Source organism: Idiotropiscis lumnitzeri, chromosome 5, assembly GCF_059441095.1.
Source record: "Idiotropiscis lumnitzeri isolate Australia: NSW breed Sydney's pygmy pipehorse chromosome 5, RoL_Ilum_1.0, whole genome shotgun sequence".
Classification (NCBI taxonomy): domain Eukaryota; kingdom Metazoa; phylum Chordata; class Actinopteri; order Syngnathiformes; family Syngnathidae; genus Idiotropiscis; species Idiotropiscis lumnitzeri.
The window spans coordinates 21,626,857-21,640,665 of record NC_142395.1 but is presented as its reverse complement, the minus strand read 5'-3'; the positions used below and the strand labels follow the sequence as shown (position 1 = coordinate 21,640,665).

Below are 13,809 nucleotides of genomic sequence, written 5' to 3'. Positions count from 1 at the left end.
TACATTTTAACACATTGAAATCTAACAATGGACATTTTTTGGAAAACAATAGTGTTAGCTTCCAAATCCCCCAAAAATATACAGAATACTCTACATGCACTAATGGTCCATGCAAATAGAGATGGTAAGACAGAGAGAGAGAGAGAGAGAGAGAGAGAGATGAAACCCATAGGCAGCAAATGCAAAGAAAACAGCAGGGGCCCCGAAATTAAACTGTGTGGAACACCATACGACAGTGTGGCACAACGCCACTGAGAGCAAGAAAAGCTAACACAAAAAGTCCTGCCTGATAAGTAGTGATACTTTCCCTGAAACAAAGTTCATGTCAGACATTTTTTTCAAATGACAGACCAGGACACCTGACTGTATAAAATGTTCTGGACATGTATATAAATGTGCGCATATGTAATGAGATTCTTATTTGCATATTTAAAGAGCACTCAACGTTGTGAATAATGAGTCGGGCAGCTGGAAAACACTCCTAAGTGCTGCTTCGACGTCTTGGCCTTCTCTCGCCTCGCTAGGAAATCCTCTGCCACGTCTAATCTACTTCCAGCCAGCTGTATTGCGGGGTTCCCATCCACTACCGCCTGCGGGACACCAACGAGTCGGCGGTGGATGCCATGTCTCACTCCCACTCCCGCGTCACCGCTCTCTCGTTGGCGTGTCACTTTTTAAACACACATATCAGAGAGGCGGCGGCATTGAAGCGGCGTTCCGTGTCAAAAGGTACAAAACGAAAAGATCACAGCCGAGCGGGAGGAATCCTTAAAGGACGTCTGCTCCGATGGGCTGGCGGCGTTTTCAAAGCCTCCGCAGCTGCACGCCGGCGTTCCTAATCTGGCGGCCTGTCAGTTACTCGTGTTCTCCGGGAAATGTAGGCGGGGGGGTGAGAAAAGGCACTTTTTTCCCCCCCAAAACAGAACGAGTGAGTGAGTGGGGGAATCAAAGTGTGAATATTAAGCGTCAAGATAAGGAGCGTGGAGGCTTTTGTGTGGAGGAGTGATTCATGTGCTCTCCACGCGCACTCTGACCTCCACGCGTTATCGGCGAACGCCCGCCATGATAGCGATGGTGCCTGGCCCCCCCATCCCGCACCTGCTGCACAGGCGGAATTATTACAGTAGGTCAAAGGTGGAGTGTTATCGGAAAGTGATTGACGGCAAGGATGTGAAATGATGGAAATTAAAGATGAAGTTCATTTTTAATTTAGCATTTGAAGTCGTTTTGATGGAATTTTAATGATCTTTTTGCAAGATTGTCAAATTACAATTCGTCCTGGAAGCCATTTGGGATGTTCGTCATTTCATTTTTTTTTTTAACTAGTCTGACCTCAGATGTGAATTATCTTTTTTGTATGTGTAATCTGTAATTCCTCATCTTATTATTATTATTGTTATTATTATTATTATTAATAATAATAATAATAATAATAAGAAGAAGATTTTGCTTAATGGAATGGATATGGAAATTAAAGAAAGAATTTGGTTTCATTTTAAAATTTCAAGACATTGTGATGGAATTTTAATCATCGTTTTAAGACCCAAACGGCATTTGGAATGCTAGATAAAAAAACATTTTATTTATTTTATTTGTCTGTATTATTTCAATAGGACACATTTATGATTTAAAATGGAACCACTTCAGGAACAAACTATGGTTTTGGAAACAGAACTACAAAAAAATCTGAACAAGATTAGTCTGTACAGGTGTCATGAAAGCTTTTTGCCAAGAATTTCAGATATGGAATTTTGATTCTAAATTCCGTACATATATAATTCTCTGCATGGAATTTCATACCGGGAATATCATACCATTTTGCATGTGGAATAATGCATCGTACCTTAAATTCAAGATCTAGAGTCTTTTAAATTTTCTTATCTGGAATTCAACACCTTGGATTTTGTATGTAAATTTATATGTGGATATATATATATTTTTCTGTACCGTATTTCCAATGACACCATCAGTTGTTACGACTGAGGTTGCACTGTTGTTCTTTTTGCATATCGCATCCATTTTGGGAAGAAAATCGACAGTCCTCTGAAGGCCTCGCTGAGATAGACTGAGTAAGATGTCGTGTAAAAAGATTAATATCCCCAAGTAGTGGAAGGGTTAAAAACACACAAGATGTCCAAAAACAAGTCTTAATCCCAGAGAGCTGCCTCTGGTGTCCGTGTGTGTCTGCGTTCGTGTCCATGTGTGAGTGTGTGCGCGCTTGTATCCGACATGTGTAACATCCCAAGCGAGGCTCTTCCCTGGCATGGACCAGATTGCGGGGGCCGGTCGGGCCTGTCAGAACCGGTCGAGCCCCCATGAGGAGTCACAGCCTCCATTTAGCTTCCTGATCCCGTGCAAACGAGCCCCCCTCCCGACATACACATACACTCAACCCCCGTCTTCCGTCATCCCCTCGTGTTAGCGTGCTAGCAGCATCTGGCAAACGTTCAATTTCCATCCGTGTCTTTTATATTCCCTCCTGCTGCTGCCCTAACAACGCTCCAGCTTCTCCTTCCCACCGTGCCATGTGAAACATTGTTTATCTGCCGCACTAGGTGCTGCTGTTTGGGTTAGCGACCAAGTTATGGGATCACATCTTTTGTCGTTAGGAGTCGGGGTCAGGTTTATGGGTTAAACAAAACAACACAACACAATACATCTTTATTTATATAGAGCTCTCACAACATTCGGTTAAGCTTCAGAGTTAATTGGGTTTGGCGTGTGTTTAGGGGGGAAGTTTTGCGGGCGGTTAAGATTTGTGGGGCCAAAACGTTGTGACTAAGAAGATGGGTACCGATTCCTTGTATTTGTTTGGTTATGAATTGGGATTGAGACTTTTATGTTAGCATTACTTGTCAGTACCAGTCAGCTGAAGAAAATGTCACGAAAAGCCTACATGAACATCTAAACTTTATTTGGGGTTAATCAGCGGCATTTAAAATTGTAGCAAATGTGTGCTGACTCGCATTTCTCATGAGCTTGAATGTAACCGGTTAATTGGGAGCACGGCCACATTCCAAGTTGGAAGAGGGTGTGCACACTTGTGCAACCACAGTTTCTGAACTACTTTTACTTCCTGTCTCAGAAAATTAAAAAATAAAGATAAATCACGTAAGTTATATTTCACACTAACGGTGGAAAAAATATTTCAGATGATATAAACTGGTCTTGTTTTTTTATATTGCAAAAAACTGTCACTTGAACAGGGGTGTGTAGACTTTTTAAATCCACTGTATGTTTTAGGGCCTGTTAGATTGTGGGCTTTTCGGAGTTGGAGGTGTTAATTTGAACCCCAGCTACTGACGTCAGCTAACTAGATGTGAGCCGGAACCCCATTTAGCGCGTGAGCGTATCCGGCAAACCTTCAATTCCCATCCGAGTCTTTTGTATCCGCTGCTATTTCTTCTGCTGTCTTCTTGCCCTAACGGCGCTCCTACATCCCCCACCCCCCATATCTCCCCGTAACCCCCCTGCATCACTCCCTTTCCCTTCCTCCCTCCCTCCTTCCTTCTCCGTTGAACAACACAACACAGCGGAGTCGTTAGGACCCTCTCTTCATTACTTGAAAAAAGCAATCATTAGACACCAGAGTATATACGTAATTAGAAAATCACTTCCTTTGCAATGGCGGCTAAGTAGTTTACATACTGTAATTACAGGGACAAAATCAATTTTTAATCATTTCACTGATTGGGCTCATCAGCTCAGTAGGAACATTGTATCCTGCTTGTTGTGCCGCCGCCACCGCCGCAACATCTGGGCTAAAACAATTAGCCTTTTGTGGTGCACGCCGCCGTTACCGCCGCAGTACCGCCTCGTGTCTCCACTTTGCGCTTGTCTCCAGATTCCGTTTGGACACTGGCGGGGCCTACATTTGCTTCCTCGGCCTTCTGCATGGAGTTACGCAACTTAAACCACCACTATCTTGGCAAAATGATCTCCTCAACGCTATACAAAAATGCTGTGCCACGTAGATCATGTGGAGCAATCTATAGTCAATATTTAAGTTATAAAACGATAAAGACGTAAAACCAAAATGACAAAATACTGTAAACAAAATCATTGAGAAAAAGCGCTTTGGCCCTGTGAGGGTAAATTTGAGATGTGATTGTTCTTCTGAACTCGTTCTTCCAAAATTTTCACAGATGAAAGTAAACTTTCCTAGATATTTTTGTATTAATTTTTTTTGTCTACCACATTAGGTTTTCATGAAAATAACATAATATAATCTAATACGTAAAATAGTAATATCTTCAGTAATATTTATGGATTAAGGATAAACTTCAGCAACAGGTGGATTTTTTTTCTAAAATGTCATGGCTATAAATTACAGCACATGGTAAAATCGGTAAGATTTTTATAGGCCAAAATTAAAAATTAAAAATTAAAATCTCTGCAAAAACCTGACATGCTAGAAAAAAAAGGAAAGATATAGTTTAATCAGCATCAAAAATACATTTACAGACCAATAAAGCCATCTCTGGATCACAGTTTCGGTTGACCAGTTTGATTGATTTTGAAGGCAGATTCGTGTGACACGGCAACACATGAAGGCTGAAATCTGATTGGCCAAAATTTTTTATATCCACATAGAACACTTCTAAATGAAGACAACAGGCTATTGGGAATAAATGAATACAACATCAAAGAGCATGACCGCCTACCAGTGTTTGTATCATCCGCCCAAACTCTGACACCCCCCACCTCCATCCTGCCCTTGACTTGGACACTGATGGTGATGAATCAATACGCTATAATAAGAAGCACAAAACCAGAGAGGAGGTGGATAAAAACAACATATTGCTCTTTTTAACACCTCTTGTTGTTTTTTATCCCGCCTGGTGTTTTTTTTTTTTCCGTCTTCCTTTCTTCCACCAACCGTTTGGAACGAGGCCCTGCAGAGATGTCACCTTGCTTACCGCGTGCGCTAACACTTAAAACGCTAACACACACTGAGAGACTCGGAGGGAAAAAAATAGCCACTTTAACTAAAAATTAATCCTATCAATGATAATAATAATAATAACAATAAAAGCAATGATATGGTGTCATGTCACCCTCAACAATGCTTATCCTGTACAGGGTCACAGGGGGCTGCTGGAGCCTATCCTAGCTGAGTTCGGGTGAAAGGTGGCCTACACCCTGAACTGGTCGCCAGCCAGTCATAGGACACACATATGAGAGGGAACCAATCCCACGCTACCGATACCACTACACCATCAGTGAACCGCAATGATTTGGATTATATTAATATTCCCTTTATTAGTCCCACAATGGGGAAATTTGAGATTCGAACCCAGGCCTCCTGGGGAGACTGGGTTCTGAACGCGGCGCCTTAGACCACTCGGCCATCCTGGCAGCCAAAATACACTAATACGGCAACCTCTAAAATAGCAAGCAAACGAACAGCGCAATAATTGTTTTTGTAAGGAAAAATATATTTCAAAAGCACATTCACAATAAATAATAAGAACAATTGTTTCTTCAATTAAAATGAGGAAAAATTAGCTCAGAATAATGCAAGTGTGACACTACTACATAATTATTATTAATAATTATAGTTATTATTAATAATAATAGTAATAATATTAATAATAAATGCAGAAAACAATGGTTTAAAAAATTCTACTTAAAACATTACATACATTTATTATGACATTAACAATTAACAATTGGTAAATGTATTGCCTGACTCATCACTTAAATGTAAATTTTAATTCATGCTAATTTATTTAGAAATGGAATTACATGCATATTTTCGTACATATTTTTTTTACTTCTAAACAGTTATATAAGTGTAAAGTGCAGAAGTTAAGTTCGGGTGTGAAAGTGTTTAGGGCGTCTGTGTGTGCGCGCGCAGGCACGTGTGTGCGTGTGTGTGTGTGTGCGCGACATCATCGGCTAATCAAATGCTTTGTATTCGTGTGTGAAGGTAGCCGATCAATGGGCATTAGCTTCAACTCTCTCACTCACTTTGAAACTCAGGAAATCACATTTCAAGAGGGGGAAGCGAGGGTCCGGAGGGCCAGGGGGGGGCTGACGGGGGCTTGAAGAAATCGGTTAATGCATTGATCACCGGGCCTGTATGCAAATCACATTTTTACCAATCGATGGCGTTCATTAACGGCTTCATTTCAGGGCCCCCCCTTGCATCCGCTATCCCGTTAGCCGCCGCTAACCTCACGGATGATGCGCGTCGCCATGGCGCCGAGCACGCACGTAAATTCCTAGAATTCAATTTGACCCTGAGCCAGCCAGCAGTAAAACATGAGCAGCAAACGTCCCCCACGCGCTACATTTATTTATGACTACACACTTTATTGCACGTATACAAAGAATATACAGTACACCTATCTCTACACCGAGAATATGTGGTAACTATTATACAGAAGGTACTATTGTCAGCTAGCTAGCCAAATGTCTGCTAATTTTATTATCTCCGTAGATGTTAGTGTTTTGGAGCGCTATTGCTACAGACATACTATACGGTGAAGAGGAAGATTCAACGTTTCCGATCTAATCTTTCAGCAAGTTCCATTAACCTTTCGCTCACATGCTGCTGCCTGCTAATCAGACTAGTGGCGGCTTGCTAACCAGCGAGAGTCGGTGAACAATATCCATCCATTTATTGAAATAATTATTGGTCCCAAAATGCTCTTTAGTGTTTTCGCTTTGAAGCGAGCGAGCGTTTTGGATGCTTGGCGTTGGGGGCTTTGGAGGTTTGGGGAAGGAGGCGGGGGGGAATCGAGGGGGGATCGAGGAGACTGGGGGGGCCACGGATTGGCGGGTGGGCTTTGCTCATTTGGAGAGCTTTAGCAATTATACAATTAGTCAGGAATGTAGGCCAGCGGACCCTGGATAACAAGTTCCCTTGCTCGCTTTCTAGTTAGCTTCTCTAAACAGGAAGTCAATTCATTTACAGCAAAAGTGGCACACACGCACCCGCCCCTCCGTCCTCTGCCCCGTCCCCCCTCAGGAGGTGCGTCATCCTCAGGCTACGCGGTGGTGCTAATAGATGACGTGACAGGTCACTTAGGTCTTCTCTCTCAGCATGCATCAAAAGTCTTATTAACAATGTGGCCCCCAGTCTCTTCCCCGTTTGTTTTGCTAGCGTAAATTGGTTGACGGCGAAGGCTAAATTGTTTTTTAATTAAGACATTCTCTGTGCTAGGCCATGACAAATGTATGCAGCATGCATGTTACCTACTAATCACCTCGGCTAGCTACACAATTTGCGTGCTAACTTTGAAACTTAAATTGGAGCTAGCAAGAAAATGCCTATTCGCATATGAAACAAATGAGCTAGCTACATAAGCTATGGAGACATAACACACCTGCTAGCATGCTAGCAACCTACAGCCTACCATGTTGAAAACATGCCAACATCATGAAAGGTTCTGACCTTACAAAACATGATGAAAGAAAATATAAAGACATTCTCCGATCTGAAACAAACTGTGGGACATCAGTGTGCTGTGTGCCTTTAAGGTGGGTGATGTCAGTATTCAATAACGGGAGTTAGTTTGTCTTTTTGTCAGCTCCATGCTCTTTGAGAGTGTTTTCATTTTGTATTGATGTGTTCGACTGGTGTTCCAGTTTAGCAAACAGCTAAAAGTGCATTGCCAACTGTGTCTGTCCTTGCCCACATGCCAGAGCACTGCAGTACCGTAATTGGCCATTTTCTCACTTCGTTAATGTATCTGTCATATTATTATTTTTGAATCGCCACACGAAGCAAAAACCGACCAAAAACTTATAAGTGACGGCACTCTTAAATCAAGGTCGCACTATGAGTAATGGAACTGTTTCACATTTCCAATTCATATTTTCGAGTACTCTGATTGGTTGATCAGAGCAAAACTGTTACATCCAAGTTGGACTAGCAAAACATCAGTTAGCAAGCGAGGGTGCCCGCTAGCTACAGAAGACACGATGCGATGTTGCACGGCTACAGCAGGACGCATCCAAGTGTCATCTGTCGCCATACTGCTTTGCCGTAATCTGCGTGCGCTGATTAGGACCACATGCACAAAAGCTCTTAAATAATTATCCTGCCATGTAAAAAAAAAAAAAAAAAAAATGCTAATAATTATCATCATTAACTCCCGCCAAGTGTGACACTCGTCCCGCAAATGAGGGCTGTCAGAGGAAGACGTGAAGAGACTTCCGCCGGGATGCCAATCACGTCTTATTTATACCCACCGAGCAGCTGAACCGCTAACTGCTAATGGTGCCCTGGAGATGCTAAAAAGGATGAAAAAGAAGAAAATGGACCAGACGCCATGCCCGACTAACTAAGATGGTATCCTGATGATGTCATTGTCGCGAATGAACCGATTTCCATGCGGGCTTTGACGACTCAGTTAACAACAGTGACCTGATTTGGAGAGCAGACCAGAAGTGGGCAGGGTCTATTCCAATTGGCAACTTTTTTAGGATTAACAGTGGTTATGTTTGTTTTCCACGACACCCTGACACTAATCTAAAAACAAATACTAAAAATATTTTATTGCAACATTTTTTTTATAATGAGTTATATTATTTAATAGTATTTTACAGTTGTATCATATTAATTTTGATTCTTATTAATACAATTATATAAATATTTCCATGATATCCTACGGAAACTGCGCCTAACCCTAAGCCGTAGGAATACAGAAGTTTCACATGGCAGCTTTAAATCGAATCAATAAGAGACATTATACTGTATTTTTTAAATCATCAGAATTCATTCAATCTAATAAATGCAAATGAATATAATTGTTATTTTTTTTATTATTTTCTATTTGGATACAAAGCACATTGTTTTCTACTTTTGTAATCCATTTTTATTGAACTCATACCGTATTGATACAGTGAAGTAGAAATAAATACAATAATTGAATTGTGTGAGTATGCATGTGAGTGTTGTTATGATGGGATCATATTCCGCATGACGGACCCATACGCTGGCTACATGGAGTAGTCATCGTGATTGTTGTTATTGTATTTGAATAAACATGTAGTAAGCTTTTGAAAGTTTTAAGCCTGACGCGTCTGCTTTGGAGTGAAGAAGGATCCGTCGTGAGTTTCCCAGAGAAAAAAAAAGAGGTTTGCATTGATTTGGAATTTAGTGCAGATCAATTTTCACAAACTGCCTTGAACCCGCCGCGCAACCCCTCTGACGAATACCCTCCCCCACCACCTCTTTTAAACCCATTCTTTCTCTCGCTCTACAATCATGTGTATTATATTTAAGCTTATAACATGACTCATACTAAATTCCATCATGGATATATGAGATGACTCACAGAACAAAGTGAATCACAATTGTAAAACAACACAGGCTCAACATACTATTAACAACCAGAATAACAATAGGAGCAAAACTTTGGTCAAATGAAAAAAAAAATGTAAAAGGAAAAAAAAAATGGAATGCAAATTGTTGAAAATTCCGAATGAGTAAGATAATTAGGATATGTGTGTGTAAAGTAATTTATACATTATTCTGTTATTAGAACAAGAACAAGAACAAAAAAAATAAAATAATAAAAAGATTTTAAAGGAGGGGTTCAAATTAGGATTAACGTTTCAAAGTAGGGTTAGGGTTTCTAAGAAGGGATTCAATCTAGGGTCAGAATTTCAAAGTAAAAAATGAGGGTTTTAAAGTAGGAGTTCAAAGTTGGGTTAAGGTTTCAAAAAATTATTAATAATAATAATAATAACAATAACAGTAACAGTAACAATAATAATAATAATAATAGTAATAATCCCAATAATAATAATAATAATAATAATAATAAAAATGAAATCTGGGCAGTGCAGCTTGCTGAAGTTCCTAAAGTTAAACTCGAACTACATCCATCATTTTCCTCGGCCCGCTTGCACAATGCTGAACATTTTCTTGTGTCAAAGAGGCAATGAAAACACAATAACAATCCCACAATACAATGTATCTCGTAATCACGCATCAGTAACTCTTATATTTACATATTTTTATTTATATTCTAACGCAACGTGTGTTATTAGAGGCCACGTGTCCTCTGCGTGTTTTGACAAATTGTGCATCAATCAAATGAAAAATAAAATGTCTGTCTCACTATGATGATGATGATGATGACAGATTGTTGATTACACACGCACAGGCGCATGCACAAATATTGGAGAGGGTCCAGTAGTAATCCTGTGCACCGATTTGTGTCGTTATGACGTTGGCACATTGTCTTTCCTACATAGGAAGTGGCGCAATGCGCGAAACCCTCATGACTTGAACACATCATCGCTGATATTAAAATAAAATCAGCAGTGAATTGTGACGAAGAACAAAATCAACGGAATGGGACAAAGAACAAAATCATCAAACTCCCAAAATGATTTCAAAACTAACACCAGTCGTGCGCTAACATGAAAAGTGAAAATTGTGACCTGTCACAAATTGATCAAACAGAAAATCAATACAGCTCTCATTCTATCATGCCAGAACAATCCGTCAAACTGATTTTACTGCTCCAACAAAGAGAACATTGTTGTCTCTAAATACACCAAAAAGATTGACTGGGATCCATGTAGTGATGGCATATTTTGAAAATCATTAGCGTTCTTGTCATATCACACAAAGATAATCTCTGAAAATGACTTTGAAAGCAAAGGCGCATAGTTTGAGAATTGCGACTGGTTGCAGGAAAGAACGCAGAGGCCCAATATTATCCCCTGCCATCGCATGTGTTCCAATCAACAAATACAAAATGGATGAAACAGATGATCGTAATGACGGACATGTTTGATCCTACCTGCTGACGGACACCGATTGCTAGCTCGTTAGCTCTTGTTAGCTCTCGCCTTGTGGAAGGAAGATGATGGACGGCCAACACCAGACTGCAAAAAAAGTATACATACAGTCAATTCATTTGAAGCTTGACAACAAAAATGAGGTAGCTACAATGCTAACACTCAAGTAACTAGTGACGGTCAGTATGCTAATTTATAGCTCGTTTACATCGGAAAATCTAAACATGATCACATTCCATACATTAAGATAGAACCCTTTGAGTACATAAAAAACAAAGGCCAAGTCAGTGCTATTTCAAATGAAAGCTGATAAAATGCCAACATGCTAACGGTCCATGTGCTAATACAAAGCTAGATAATGCGTGTACTCAAAGTTTTCTGAGGTGAGTTGAGCTTTTAAATAAGGATAAGTGTTGAATAATTTCAGTTTTTATGATGCAGTAAATGACTTCAAATGAGAATGGATAAAATGCTAAAATGCAAGCTAGCGCATTATGTACATAAAGGATTGTAAGACACACCCAGAATATAAGTTTGTTTTTAATTCAGTGCCATTTCAAATTGGAAGGGATACAATGCTACCAACTGGTGTGCTAACATATGGCACGCTAGCAAGTCAAATGTTTATGAGATTTAGTTTCCCTTATAAAATTGGTAATTTCATGAGGAAGTCAGTCTCTATGAGCGTGTGTGTTAAAAGATAGAAGCAAACTATTTTGACGGTCCTGATGGAGAACACTTGCAAGTCCCAATAGCATTGTGTGTATTTTTGTGTGCGTGCGTGTGTGTGGGATGGGGCGGGGGTGTCTCAGGTTACAGTAGCATATGCGCTCAGCACTCAGGAAACACACACAACGCCTTTGGTGAACAAGGTAGTCGGATGCCCCTGGGAGCCAATTTAGATTGTGACTTAAGGCAACATGATGGCTTTGTATGCGTGTTTGCGCGTGTGTAGATGCGGGTGGCCCTCATGCAGGCCCCCCCACCACATCTGCGCACCTCCCTCCCCACGAGGAAGTCGTTAGCGGGACGACTTTTAAGAGATTCCGCTTGATTGACAGCTGATCTTTGCGTCAAGTGGAACAACAACAATACAACGAGGCACATTTGAACGGAAAACACTGACGAAACAGGATCGGATGTCGACATGTAAATCAGCGACGCAAGATTGGATCCGTTTGAGCTTTTCTGTTAGCTAAAGCAGAGCTGGCGTCCCGCGTTAGTTAATGTCAAAATCGTGCTTATTTTCAAATAGCGTCGCACATCTGCTGTCTTCCGGGCCTCCTCTTTTGGACGGCGCGGTCGGTCGGTCGGTCGGTCGGCTGGCTCGAGTGTGACGGAAGGAAAAAAAAAAAAAAAAAGCTATTTGGAGGCCTTGTCACTTGTGATTAGGAGGCCGGCGTTCATGTTTGTGAGGAGGCTGAGTGCAGATGGCAGAGTGGAAGAAATGGATCACTAATTTTAACAATGATTAATGAACAGAGATGGAAAATGAATTACATCCGAGCACACACACACGCTCAGAAATCCGCTGCCAGACACAACCCTGCTCTGGATTATACACTTTATGCGCGTGTGTCTATGTGTGTTACACTCTCCGTGTGTGTAGGTGTGTGTGTGTGTATTGGACTATCAATGGGTGTTTTTGCTGTTTTGATGTGTGTATTCTCCCCCTGCATCTTTTGTGGAATCAACAACACTTGACTGCTCTCGCCTTATTACTTTACTGCTTTAAACTCGGCTGCCTTCACGCTATTGTTTCCTGCTGTGTGGGGATGAGAGTGTGTGTAGAAGACACATCGGGAAAAGCTTAGTGCGCTTTTAATACATCCATTTTGTGCACTACATTAAAGCACCAGTCATATAAAGTGTGTGTGTGTATATATATATATATATATATATATATATATATATAATTTATTTATTTGTATATATAAATAGCTAGCTAGCTAAATAGATAGAGAGATCGATACCTATATACATACATACAGTTTAAAAAAATTGCCAGATTTTTATATATATATTTTTTTTTAAACTACATCATCAGGATAACTTTGCTCTCACTTCAGAGGAAATTGGTCGACTTTCGCACCCCCTTCTGAGTCAGAACCTTTCACATTGAACGGTGACATGGGAACAGTTTGCGTGTGTGTGCGTGCGTGTGCTAATGTATATTTTAATGGCCTCCAAGAGAAGCATTTCACGCCGCTATGTGCCAACCACGACGGAGGCCAACGATTCATTCATCTGTTCACCCAACTGCTTTCTACATACAAACACACACACTCGCACACAAACTTACACATGAAAACAGACACACAGCTCCTCCGCAACCCTACACGCACACAATATGTTAGTATACACACGCGCGCGCGCACACACATTGTGAGGAAGCAGACACCTGAATGAATGTCTTCTGTCCTCTCTTTCTTCCTTCTCTTCACGTCTCCTTTCCTATTTTATTCTTTACTACCTTTTGTTCGTTCAACTATACTTCTATCTTTGCTGTTGACTTTATTGTCCTTCCACACTTCCTTCAGATTTCCTTCCTTCATCATCTGTCCTTTTCTGCTTCTTGTTGACTTTGTTGGTCCTTCTCTTTTCTTTGCTCATTCATTCCTTTCTTTCCTTCGTTTTTATTATTCTTTTATTTTCTTCATTCAATGACTCTTGTTTCATTCCTGACTTTCTTAACTCCTCTCATCCATCCTTCATTCATTTTGTAAACTCTTACTTCCCGTCAACTTTATTAGTACCTTTCCACATTTCTTCATAACTTACGAATGTTGTCATTTTTTAGCTTTACTTTCCTTAAGATTTCCTCCCTTCTTTTTAGTCCTCCCTTGATTATTTTATTCTTTCACTCTACCTTTATTCTGTGCTTCTTTCTTTGCTCTTCTATTTCTTATTTCCTTTAGTTGTACTCTGTCTTTTTTTTGTTGTTACTTTTCCTTCAGACCCTTACTCTACTTTCTCCAGTCCTTCATATTCACCTCTTTTTTAAACTGCATTTGTTATTTCCTTGCTCCAAAGTTTCTTACT

At 40.4% G+C, this 13,809-nt stretch overlaps 1 protein-coding gene across 1 annotated transcript in view; it reads right to left on the bottom strand.

Moving 5' to 3' along the window:
- Window positions 1–13,809, bottom strand: part of znf536 (zinc finger protein 536) — a 188,549-nt gene that overhangs the window by 155,306 nt on the left and 19,434 nt on the right. Inside the window, exon 2 of the mRNA XM_088297073.1 lies at window positions 10,770–10,854. The gene's annotated coding sequence lies outside the window, so the exon portion shown is untranslated. The remainder of the gene's footprint in view (window positions 1–10,769; window positions 10,855–13,809) is intronic.